The sequence below is a fragment of the Callospermophilus lateralis genome, unplaced genomic scaffold (assembly GCF_048772815.1).
Source record: "Callospermophilus lateralis isolate mCalLat2 unplaced genomic scaffold, mCalLat2.hap1 Scaffold_146, whole genome shotgun sequence".
NCBI classification, from domain to species: Eukaryota; Metazoa; Chordata; class Mammalia; order Rodentia; family Sciuridae; genus Callospermophilus; species Callospermophilus lateralis.
In genome coordinates this window covers 1,511,609-1,524,227 of record NW_027512598.1, presented here as the reverse complement: position 1 = coordinate 1,524,227, position 12,619 = coordinate 1,511,609, and positions in this window count along the sequence as shown.

Sequence of the window (12,619 nt, the reverse complement as noted above, 5' to 3'; positions counted from 1 at the left end):
ATATAGGAAATATTGTATGAGTAAAAGATATGTGTGGAAAGGAGGTATACAGTAGATTGTGATGTAACTTAGATGTCCAACTGAGGTGTTCTTTAGGAAGGATTTAAACATAAGAATTTGGGATTATGGGAGCAATATGAAGTGGAATTATAAAACTGAGAGTTTTAGGAGTATGTATGTTACATAAAGATTTGGAGCCAGATAAAATTATAGGGAAAAGAGCAAAGAAACTGATTGGAAACAATATGTCAAGTAACTATATTGCAATTATGTTAGTCTAAATATAAAATCAGCTATTGTTTCATACTATTAAATGTAAATGGGTAAATGAGGACTATGGGCTTTACCAGAACACTGCTGTATGATGATGCTGAGAACAAATCCAGAAAGAGAAAAAATAAAAAGAAAGAAGAGAAAAGAAAACATAGTGAGTTAGAATTAGACAAGAATGGGAAAAGTTTGCATCCTCAAGAAATCTAAAATATGTGATTGCATTAATGTGCTCTGAAACAAATAAAACATTAAAAAATAGAATGCAGAATAATCAGTTACTTTTTTTGTGCAATATATGCCTGTCAGTTTGCTTCAGTTTGATGACTGTGTTGGCCATTCATGATGTTCTACCCAATTCCCTTAAGCTTTAGATGTAACCATCTGCAATCTTTAGCACATAATCATCTGCAAGCTTCTGCTAGTGCTGGCGATACTGGCTTCAACTTGTAAGCTCACATAGGAATTGTCCCTATCTGACAGAAGTCATCTGAGGAGACATTTGCCTCAAATTTTAGATCAGTCATAGACTAACATGTACATGGGGATAATTGCCTGTGTTCTTTATCTGAACATATAACAATTTTTAGTGTAAATTATAATTCAAATTTCCTTTTGGTTCAGACCAATTACATATTTTATCTAGTATCCAAATGAACCTTCTTTCTTTCCATTTTTCTATCTTGCTTACATCAGTTAACTTACAGATTTTTCCAGAAGATCACATATTCAAAAATTCATAACCACCAGATTTATGATGTCAACTTATGTGTCCAGAGAGGATTACCTAAGAAGTTTTCTGGATGAATTTGATGTTAAAGTTCACCAGATGACCTAAATGCTTCATTCTGAGCATTAAAAAATTAAATCAACTTTGATATGGTCCTAGAAAGATAACATCAAAGAACAGTTTATGGATTAGGTCACTCACTGCCGCAGTCCAGCTGCAGCAAAATAACTGGGGGGTGAAGAGCAACTTGTGTAGATTGATACAGCAGGAGTGGGAGGGAGCCGTTTATTGTAGGACAACAGAGGTATTTATACATTCCACACAGCTTATCTTAATTAACATAAAATAGATACAGCAGTCAACCAATAAGGAATCTCCACACTTAATGGCTTCGTGGCCTGTGGTAAGCCATTGTTGTAAATTGTGGCCGCCATTAGAAGATAGCGCCGGCTTCCACTGTGGCCTGTGATAAATCAAATTCCTTTGTGGAGAGTTGGCACGATATCTCTTGCCACCCTATAAGAAAGATCCACGCGGCGGCTTAAGATTGGTACATGGGAGGCTTTATTAGGCTGTGCTTGGGCCCTCAGGGAAAGAGAAAGAGAAAGAAAGGGAGTCACTAAAAGATACTTAAATCAAGGCCTGAATAAACTGCTGAAAGAAGATTCCTGAGTTGCGTCTTCCTTGCGGGCAAGGGGTCGCGACAAGTGGTGCCGAGACCCGGGAACCAGAACTTTCAGCAGTCAGGGGTGGTGCACCGGTTAGTCCCAGGTAAGGTGGGACCTGCGATTAAAGCAGAGATTAGTCCCAGGTTAATTGGGACCTGCTATTAAAGCAGAGATTAGTCCCAGGTTAATTGGGACCTGCGATTAAAGCAGAGATTAGTCCCAAGTTAATTGGGACCCCGGTTAAAGCGGAGATTAGTCCTAGGTAATTTAGGACCCGCTGTCAAGGCGGCAGCTCCTCTGTAAAGCCAGAGAGAGCATTAAATCTTATTGCAGCTGCACTGTGTACTTTTGCTCTTACTTTCACTCTTGTTTGTTGTGTGTCTTTTGTTGTGTCATGGGTGCCGTATCTTCAAGTCCGCTTCTCCTGGCCCTAGATAACCTGTTACGTTCCAAGGGCCTAAAAGTGAAACGTAGTACTTTACAGAGATTTTTACAGAAGACAGATGTTATCGCACCGTGGTTTGCATTTTCTGGCAGTCTTACACTGCCTAGCTGGGATAAGTTAGGCACAGACCTTGACTTTGCTTCTGAGCAGGGCATATTAGAGGGTGGGGTGATACCCCTTTGGAAGATGATTCGTAGTTGCCTCACAGATAGCAGATGTCAGGAAGCACTTACTAAAGGACAAGAAGTTTTAGAGCAATTACATGAAGAAAGATCAGAAATGGCAGGCAGTGAGGTATTTCAGGAGGGTGGGAGTGTGCGGAGCGAGAAACAGGGGAGGAAACAATTATCTCCGGCAGGCAGTGACGTATTTCAGGAGGATGGCAGTGTGCGAAGCGAGAAACAGGGGAGGAGGCGATTGTCTCTGGCACGGAGTGAAATATTTCAGGAGGAGGGGAATGTGCAGAGCGAGAAACGGGGGAGGAAACGCTTGTATCCAGATCTCAGTACACTGCGCACACTCCCATGCAAAAGTGCGTCAGAAGAGGAGGAGAATGAGGAGGAGGAGCTCGGGAGACTGTCTCGGCAGCTAGGGAGTTTAACTATGGGAGAAGGGAACAAAAATAAACAGGAGCTCAGAAGAAGAAAAAAAAAAAAAATCCTCCGGACCCACCGTCGTACGGTGGGCGTGTTTCGAGGAGAGCTTTCCATGCCCAAACAGGGGGGCTGTTAACATTTTTACTGATGGTTCCAAGTCTGGAATGGGAGCTTATGTAATTAATGACTCTCCCCCTATCCAGCATCAATCTGCTCCTGGAAATCCACAATGGGTAGAACTACAAATTGTTATTGAAGTTTTTAAACAGTGTTCTTTTCCTTTTAATCTTATTTCGGACTCCAGTTATGTGGTACAAGCACTAAAAGTCCTGGAGGCCGTGGGAACTATTAGTGATGCCCACAATGTGTCTGTTTACTTTACTCAGCTTCAACAGCTTATCTCTAACCGCACTGCTTCCTTTTATCCAATGCATATCAGGGCTCACACCTCTCTTCCTGGTCCGTTATCCCAGGGGAATGCCTGTGCAGACTTAGCCACTAGAGGTCAATTGATATGCTTGGCTTCCTCCTTAGAGAGGGCTAAGTTGTTTCACCAAAACTTCCATGTTAATGCATTAACGCTGCGCAGGCGTTTTTCCATCTCAAGAGCGGATGCTCGGCAGATAGTATTGCAATGTCCCCATTGTGTCACATTTCTTCATCCCCCTAATTATGGAGTAAACCCACGGGGATTAATGCCATTGGTTGTTTGGCAAATGGATGTGACACATATACCTGACTTTGGTAACCTTAAGTATGTGCATGTTTCCGTTGATACGTGCTCTGGAATTATCCATGCTTCTGCTTTATCGGGAGAAAAGGCACGTAATGTCATTACTCACTGTTTAGAGGCATGGGCAGCATGGGGTGCACCTGCATCCCTTAAGACTGATAATGCACCTGCTTATACTGGCAGACAATTTACAGCTTTTTGTTCTACTATGGGAGTGCAACTTACTCATGGTTTGCCTTATAATCCTCAAGGACAAGGCATTGTTGAGCGTGCTCATCGCACCTTAAAGGAAACTTTACAAAAACAAAAAGGGGGAATAGGAGCTGAACACACTCCTAAAGAACGCCTGTCCTTAGCTCTCTTTACCATTAATTTTTTGAATTTGGATATTCATGGTCACTCTGCGGCCGATAGACATGTGTCCCCTCAGCCCTCTGTGATTGGCTATGTTAAGTGGAAGGATGTTCTTACGGGCCAATGGAACGGCCCTGACCCCGTGCTGACATGGGCACGAGGATCTGTATGTGTTTTTCCCCAGGATCGTACGGAACCGTTGTGGGTCCCTGAACGCTTGACAAGAAGAGTCTCGACATCAACTGACCAGCAACAAGAGATACCACAACAATCCTGTGATGAGGATCTTCATTCTGCTAAGTGCTCTGGCTCTGGTGCTGGTGCCAATGGCACAGGCGACACCAATGCAGTGGTGGGCAGTGGCACGGGCATGGCCAATGCCGATGCCGGTTCATGGTAATTCTAATGTCCTCCCCACTCTTTTTTCTACCTCATGTGAGATGTCTGCTCCCTGTGCCTCTCCTAGAGGGGACATGGAGAGAATTTTTAATCAATCTCAAGTTAATCTTACAGGAGTTTTTTGTTTCAGCCTTAAAAACGCTAATTGCATTAGCCTTAAGACCAAAAATTTGACTAACTGGGAGGAACCATTGCGGTCCAATCAGGTCTCAGGAAGCATTATCAGTGCTGTATTGAGCAAAGTAGCTTCGGGGAAGCAATCAGGCTCAGGGACCCCCGCAAACAGCAGCTCTGCTCTTAACATAACTACCTTGGCTATTATCTCCGAGGTACTAATCCCAGTGCCTCCTTCTTCTAGTAGTATTTATAATGCCACTCATTTCAAGGCCTCTCCTTACTGTTCCCCTAATCTTGGTTTCCCCCCAACATTTACGCCTTGTCAGGATCATTCTTGGGAGAAACATCAAGTTGCTAAAGGTTTCTCCCTTTCCCCCTCTCTTAAGAGGTATGTTTATAACTTTAACAATAGTGCCAGCTCCTCTACAGGAGTAGGTTGGTCCTGGTTTCAGTGGCTGATTTCCAATGAAAAGGGGGCTTCAGCCAATATTTCTGCATTGGCTCAGTTGCTAGGAGCCAAAAGTTGGCTGGCTAATATTTCTGGTACTGTTAGGGAAAGTGAACAAGGTAATAGACTTACATCTGTTTCATTCAACTCTCTGTTGTATAATGCCGCATTGCCTCCTGCAATGGTCTGTGTCCAATCCCCTTTCTTATTCCTTCTGGCTGAGGCCACCTCATCGGAGATGCTGGACTGTTCTCATACTACCTGTCTCTTATCTGAGTGTTGGAATGGTTCCTGGACTGTAGCAGTGGTTATGAAAATTCCAACTTTCGTCCCAATCCCGGTCACTGCGGATCCTGATAAATTCCCTATTGTTGAGCTACTTAGAGTCCGCAGAGATTTTGGAATCACAGCGGCTATAGTGACAGCCGTGGCGATATCTGCTGCTGCAGCGGTTACGGCCGGAATGGCTATGGCCAATCAAGTACAAACTGCTGCCACCATTAATCAAGTTGTCCAACAAACTTCCACCATACTTGAATCCCAAAATACAATTAATCAACATATTTTGTCAGGGATTTTAGCTGCCAACCAAAGAATAGATTTACTCCAAGCTCAGGTAGAAGAATTGGCTGACTTAGTACTTTTGGGTTGTGTTGACCAACGTGCACATTTATGCATAACCTCTGTCAGATTTAATGATTCCAGGAATGCTTCCCGCATCATTGGCGAATATTTGGCTGGAAATTGGTCCATGGAAGCGGAAGACATGATCCAGTCTCAACTAACCCAGATAGCTGTCTTGAATAACACCCGTGTTGATCCCGTGACTTTGGGTCAATTCACCGATTGGATATCTTCTGCTTTTTCCTTTTTTAAAGAGTGGGTGGGGGTAGGCATTTTTGGTGCAATGTGTTGCTTCGGTATGTTTCTCTGTTTGTGGTTTCTCTGTCGCCTCAAGGCCCGCAATGCTCACGATAAGGCTATGATCATCCAAGCTCTTGCAGCTTTAGAAAATGGCAATTCACCTCAAGTCTGGCTTGCGCAGCTTAAACAGTAAATCTTTGACATGGTCGTTGCACCCCAAGTTGTTATAACATTGCACTGGGATCGACATGTCTTTCCTCGTTATTCTCTTAGTGTTGGAAAGCCCTTGCACTCTGCCGGTCTTGCTGCCATTGCACGCAGGTGGGTTTCCACACTAATACTTCTCTATCGCCTTAAAGTCCGTGCCTTTCTTTCAGGGTGCTGTCAACTCGTTTGTCGTTGTGTACAGCCACAGAACAGCCTCAGCTGTCCCACTTCGTCCACCTTCATCACGATGCAGGATGCGAGGCAAAGCACTGCACTTGAGTGATCCTTCAACGGACCTCAAGGAAAGCATGTCCTATTGCATGCGGGTTTGACGTCCACACCCCCGCCCTACGAAAAAAGGCGTCGGCTGATATGGGGTCAGGTCTGGGGAAGGGCCCTCCTTAGGACTGAACCATACATTGCAGCCACTTCTGCACAGTAGGATAGGACCTCTACTTTCGCCTGCATTGTTTTATAAATTAGAAGGGGGAACTGTGGTAAGCCATTGTTGTAAATTTTGGCCGCCATTAGAAGATGGCGCCGGCTTCCACTGTGGCCTGTGATAAATCAAATTCCTTTGTGGAGAGTTGGCACGATATCTCTTGCCACCCTATAAGAAAGATCCACGCCGCGGCTTAAGATTGGTACATGGGAGGCTTTATTAGGCTGTGCTTGGGCCCTCGGGGAAAGAGAAAGAGAAAGAAAGGGAGTCACTAAAAGATACTTAAATCAAGGCCTGAATAAACTGCTGAAAGAAGATTCCTGAGTTGCGTCTTCCTTGCGGGCAAGGGGTTGCGACAGTGGCCTTACTTCACAAACCACTCCCTCTGGCATTTTGCGAGGCTCCATCCTGACTCGTTTACAGACTCTAACATTTCCCTCTTTTGTTTAATTTAAAAAACGACCATAGTGGTTTTTACACAAACACCATAAATAATCTGCTACAAGCAGAAGGGGAGGATACAAAATGTCACAATACCAAGCCAATTGATGGCTCCATGCAAGAAGCCCTTGGAAAAATTATACCAGCAATGACATCGTTAGTAAAGATACCGAGTTTCAATTTGTTGTAGATTACAGTTTGTTGTCTCAGTCCAGGTAAAGCAGTGTCTCAATAGATTAACTCACAGTCCAAGTAAATCACAGTCCAGGTAAGTTCTGCAGGCAGCTAGCCTAAGCTGTAGCAGCAGAAACAGCAAAAGCACTGTTTCTCAGCCGGGTTCTCAGCAACAGTGTAAATTCTTCCATTTTCGTCTTCACTGGCACTGGAAGGCAGGAACTCCAGATAGCTAAGAAAACAACCTTCTGAACAATTTAGTACATTATCTCAAGGGTTTTTTGTTTTTTTTTTACATTTGAAATAAGTCTTAATAGTGCTCATTACTCATTAGCCTCCAGGTGTGGGAGAACCATTGTAGTTTAGTTATTGGCATTGAAAATGACCAAACATCAGGGATGCCAGTAGTGTCTTTTGCCGGCTGTAGCCTCCTGGGCAGCTCCAGATGGCCTGGGGGAGAGTCTGGGGAGTGTCCCGGACTCAAAATGCCACTGGGCACAGGGAGCAAGAGCCTGCAAGACTGTGCCTCTGGGTCAGGTCTAGATTTTGGCTCTCGGCAGTGGAAGAGCCAGCTGCCGTGGTTTGGAAAGTCCTTGCTCTGCCATGAGTGGATCCATCATGTGGCAGCTGCTGCACCGATTCACCCACCCTCTGGTAACGAAAAGTATTCAGTAATAGCCTTTTGCTGCAACTTTTTTCCTGATAATCCTTCCTCCTCTGAACTTTCTTCTTTCTGACTAGAGTTCCCTGGGCTTCCATCAACACATGCCCTAACTGCTCTTGGTTCCACTGGGGTGCCTCTTTCCCTTATCAATTTACTTAACACCCCTTCCATATTTTCGTCACAAAGACAATACAATACACTGAGACAAAACAAGACACAAACATACTGTATCAATCTTCTCCATTTTCTCAAAATGGCCATTTTTCCTTTTGCCCTATCTGCCTAGGGACGAGCAGATTTGCTCCCGTCCTATCTATGGACGGGCAGCTTTTTTTTTCATCACTTACCCCCGAGTGTCCCGGGACTCCCCGTAATGGGCCATCATCTGCCTCAGTCCGGCTGCAGCAAAATAACCAGGGGGGTGACTAACAACTTGTGTAGATTGATATAGCAGGAGTGGGAGGGAGCCGTTTATTGTAGGACAACAGAGGTATTTATACATTCCACACAGCTTATCTTAATTAACATAAAATAGATACAGCAGTCAACCAATAATGAATCTCCACACTTAATGGCTCCCTGGCCTTACTTCACAAACCACTCCCTCTGGCATTTTGCCAGGAGCCATCCAGACTTGTTTATAGACTCTGACATTTCCCTGGCAAAATGCCAGGCACCATCCTGACTTGTTTACAGACTCTAACAATTCACCAGCTAGACAGAATTAAGCATATTTTCAATCAGGTAAGCTGAGTACTGGTACTGGCATGCTGGTATTGTACACATGTTAAAATTTGCACTTGTGTTACTCTAGGATGCTATACAAAAATGGAATGAACTGTTTGTTGCAATCTTTTTGGATTTTGAAATGGGAGGAACAGTAAGTATTAGAGTATGCATTGACTATTGCTTTGAATCAATAATATTCCTAAAAGAGAAAAGTGTAGATTCAAGTGAATCAATTATATGTGCAAAGAGATATGTGGTGTCTAAAATCCCTTCTGGTTATCAAAAATATCTTACTGTATCATGATTGGAAGGTTGATTCTTCTGAACATCACAAATGTAATCTACATATGAATACCAGGACATCAATAAAGGCTGAATTTTCAGCTGTAAAGTATGCAAAATCTGAAACCTGAGCAGAGAAATAGTAATAAGCTGAATGGTTTCAAAGTAGATGATTGAGAAATAGCAATGTCCAGAGTCCCACAAACCCTTTATATCTATAGGAATCACTCTTTGCTCTTTATTCAGTGAAAGAGTTTCCTACTTCCCTTTCCTGAAGATCATGCAAATTGTCAAAGTAAGTAGTGTGATGTCAGAAAATGCTTGTCCTGCTAATTATCCAACCATAAATATGTTGTAGGTAATAAAAACACTACTCAAGTTTAAAAAAATGGTATATCTTAACAAGCAATCATCATCTTTATTAAGAGAAGAGTGTGCTTGAAAAAGAAAATATCATGGAAGTTGACTAACGTGCACTAGCCCAATCTTGGAGCATATGCTTGGGAATGGTTCTGTATCTAGTGAATTAAAACTAATTTAGGAGAGGATTATTGTGTCAATAAAGGGTCCTTCCCATATGTCCCATTATTTAAAATACTTGTAAGAGCACAAGGAGATAGTTTTAAATGCTTAAAGTATTCCTTTCTGAAGCTTGAAAAAGTATCCTTCCTTTTAAATGGAGTGATTGATCACCAGAAACACTCTCTGAGACCCAGGAAATTGTCATCTAGCTCATAGAATTGGATGCACAGTGATGGTTACACTATATGACACTTGAAAGTCATCTGCTCGCTGTGTTTCTAAGGAGCATCAGGACATTCTTATGGTTCAGAAGACAAATATTCAGATAAGTAGTGAAGGAACCAATACAATTGAGAAGATGTATAATGTGATCTCTGTACATCAGGGTTTGTAGGAAATGCTGTTATAGACTATAAATCCTAATAGAAAGGCAGAGGACAGAAAACTGAAATATCAGAGACCAGTAAAGAACTTTAACCATCAGCAGCAATGTGAGTGTAAAGTAACTATAATCAGCAAATGGTTCAGCTGGGCATGGTAGTGCCCACCTGTAATTCCAGGACTCAGGAGACTGAAGCAGGAAGATATCAAGTTCATAGCCATCTTCAGAAAAAAAAAAGATGCTAAGGAACTCAGTGAGAGCCTGTCTCTAAATAAAAATACAAAATAGATCTGGGGAGGTGGCTTGGTGGACTAGTGCCTCTGAGTTCAATTCCCAGTCCCCACCCACCCCCTGCCCAAAACAAGAACAACTAGTTAAGAATGGCTACCAAGTAGTACCTTTCTGGCCTTGATATGTTGATATGCAGGTACCTGTGGAAGTGGCTAATATAAAACAGATATTTTGGTGGAAAAAAATGATCAGTAAACAGGGAAATAGTTAATAGTATTTTCAGAATTGAAACTGGTACTCATACTCAAATCCTAAAGAGTGAATGGATAAGTGGGTCCTCATAAAGAAAAAAAATTCTATAACCAGTGATTCAGTAGTAATTTATTTTGTCTTTTCCCAAAACGATTTAGAGTCATTTACATTGGTACACTACATAAGGAGAGTAAAATAAACAATATTTTTAGGGCTTTTAGAAATAGGTTCCCCTGCTAACATTAATATCTCAGAACCAAAAACCTTGATTGCCTAGGTATGTAGTGATTAAATAGAAAAAGAAATGTTATATTATTTTTAAATTTTAAATTTGCATGGGGTACAGATTGATTATCCAATACATATATACAAAGTGCAATGAACAACTCAATGTATTTATATTTCTCTTTCAAATACTTTTAAAACTTTTAATTAATACATAACAATTTTACATATTTACATGGGGTTCAGTGTGATGTTTCTCCAATATTTGTACAAAACATGTACTAATCAAATCAGAGTAATTTTCTTACTATAAGTTTAAATATTTTTAATTTCTCTTTTAGTTACTCACAAAATATATAATGGGTTATTATGAACTATAGTTTCCCACCATGATGTAGAATATTAGCATATTATTCTAGTATTCATCTGAGTATGTTTTAGTGCCGGTTATTCATCTTTCTTCTACATAGATTAAAAAATTCTCTCTCTCTCTCTCTCTCTCTCTCTCTCTCTCTCTCTCTCTCTCTCTCTCAAAAAAAAATTGAACATAGTGAAATCTTAATACATATAAATATTTACTGTTTGCATGAACACTGTAAGTGGGATTTTGTATTTCTGAGCATTATCATTGGTACTAACATTGACTTAAATAAAGAGAAAATTTTATTAATATTTATGTATGCATTTCTATCTTCCAAATTTACAATTGAAAACTCAAAACAATAACAACAAAAGCAAATAGAACAATGGCACCAGGTCTGCCACTTTTCTTCCCTTACACAGTTTCCAACGAATTGTGTTTTTGTCATCAAGTTCTTAAATATGCTATCATATATTACAGCAGAAGAACTTGAAAAAATGAGGATAGACAAGAAAAAATGAAAGCAAACTATAGCCACAAAACATCCTCTTATAGTGCTTCTTTAAACCTTTCCTATCCAAATCCCTTTGTCTTTAGAATATCTAATTCCAAATTCCAAATCACTTTCTCCAGGTAGAAACTCATTAGTCTCCTTCCTGTTAGTCATATAACAGATCCTTCAAATTCAAATGAACTGATGTGAACTCTGGTCATGATCTGGCCTATGAATATTTGTAGTCCCTGGAAGGAAGAGCTTTATCTTATGAGATTCTGTAAGCTAATAAATTATATTCAAGCTGAGCATGAAGAAAAACTGTCAAGTGAACAGTTTTTACCGCTGCATGAAGAGTAGGTGAAAAAATTCATAAAAGGAAAATCATGATTGTTTATAAACTTCTGTCTCTACAAGAGAAGTCAAACATTATTTTAATACAGAAGCACACTATATTACACCTTAGAGATATTTATTAATTTTGTATCTAGCATATACTGGTGTCAGTTAAGACACTACTGGATTATAAATTGAAGTACAAGATCAGAAAAAAGTAGGATATTAATTTCTTTTCTTGTGGACTTACAAGTTGTCAGTGGCTAATTTATCAATTTTGTTTAATATTCAAATGAAAATGAAAATCAGTGTCAAATGAACAGAGATGGCTCTGATGAAAATACTTATAATGGAACCCTAAAATCTGAGAAGTGCTTTTTTTCATTCATAACCATACTTACACAGACATTGATCTGTTTCCATTTATAGGTTTTCTGTAACAATAGTAGGTACCACTATGGGAAAAAGTATTAAGATTTATGAGCATTTAAAACCCACTATCAAACATATACTCCATTTTGTTATTCTGTTATGCATAACCTACAAATTTTCCGACCATATTATCTCTCTTATTAAGAGTCATTAAGGCATTATATGTATCTCAGGTTTTAGTGAAATTTTTGTCAGATTTCTTAAGCATTCATTTGACAATTTCCATAATTTCTTTCACTTTCAATGACCTATGAAATTCATGCTTTCTACTTCAATATCTGGTTATAGTCCATTATGACAAATTGTCTCTTCCGTAATTTTATATTACTCTTTATCTGTCTGTACTATACTATATTAGATAACCTGAGTGGACTGAGAATATATGCCCTTTTAATTAACACATATTAATTGTACATATTAATGGGATTCATTGTGATTCTTCAAGAGATTATTGCAGTGTTATTATTGCCCTTTTTCAAAAATTGTCCCTAGGGGTTGGGGATGTAGCTCAGTGGTAGAGCACTTGCCTAGCATGTATAAGGTACTGGGTTCAGTCACTAGTAATGGAGGAATACTTCGCTGAATAAAAATTAAACCAGATTCTGAAATCTTAATTGAAACTACTAAAACTAATATGTGCACTATTAATGTACTATTAGTGATAGATGCAAAAATGTCTCACGTTAATGTTTCCTTGCTGTACTTCCCTAAACCTGTTAATATGTGACCATACTTAGCAAAAGGGTCTTTATATATCTTACTAAAGTCAAAGATTTCTTTAAATGGGGAGGTTATCCTTGGTTATCCAAGTGAGCTCAATGG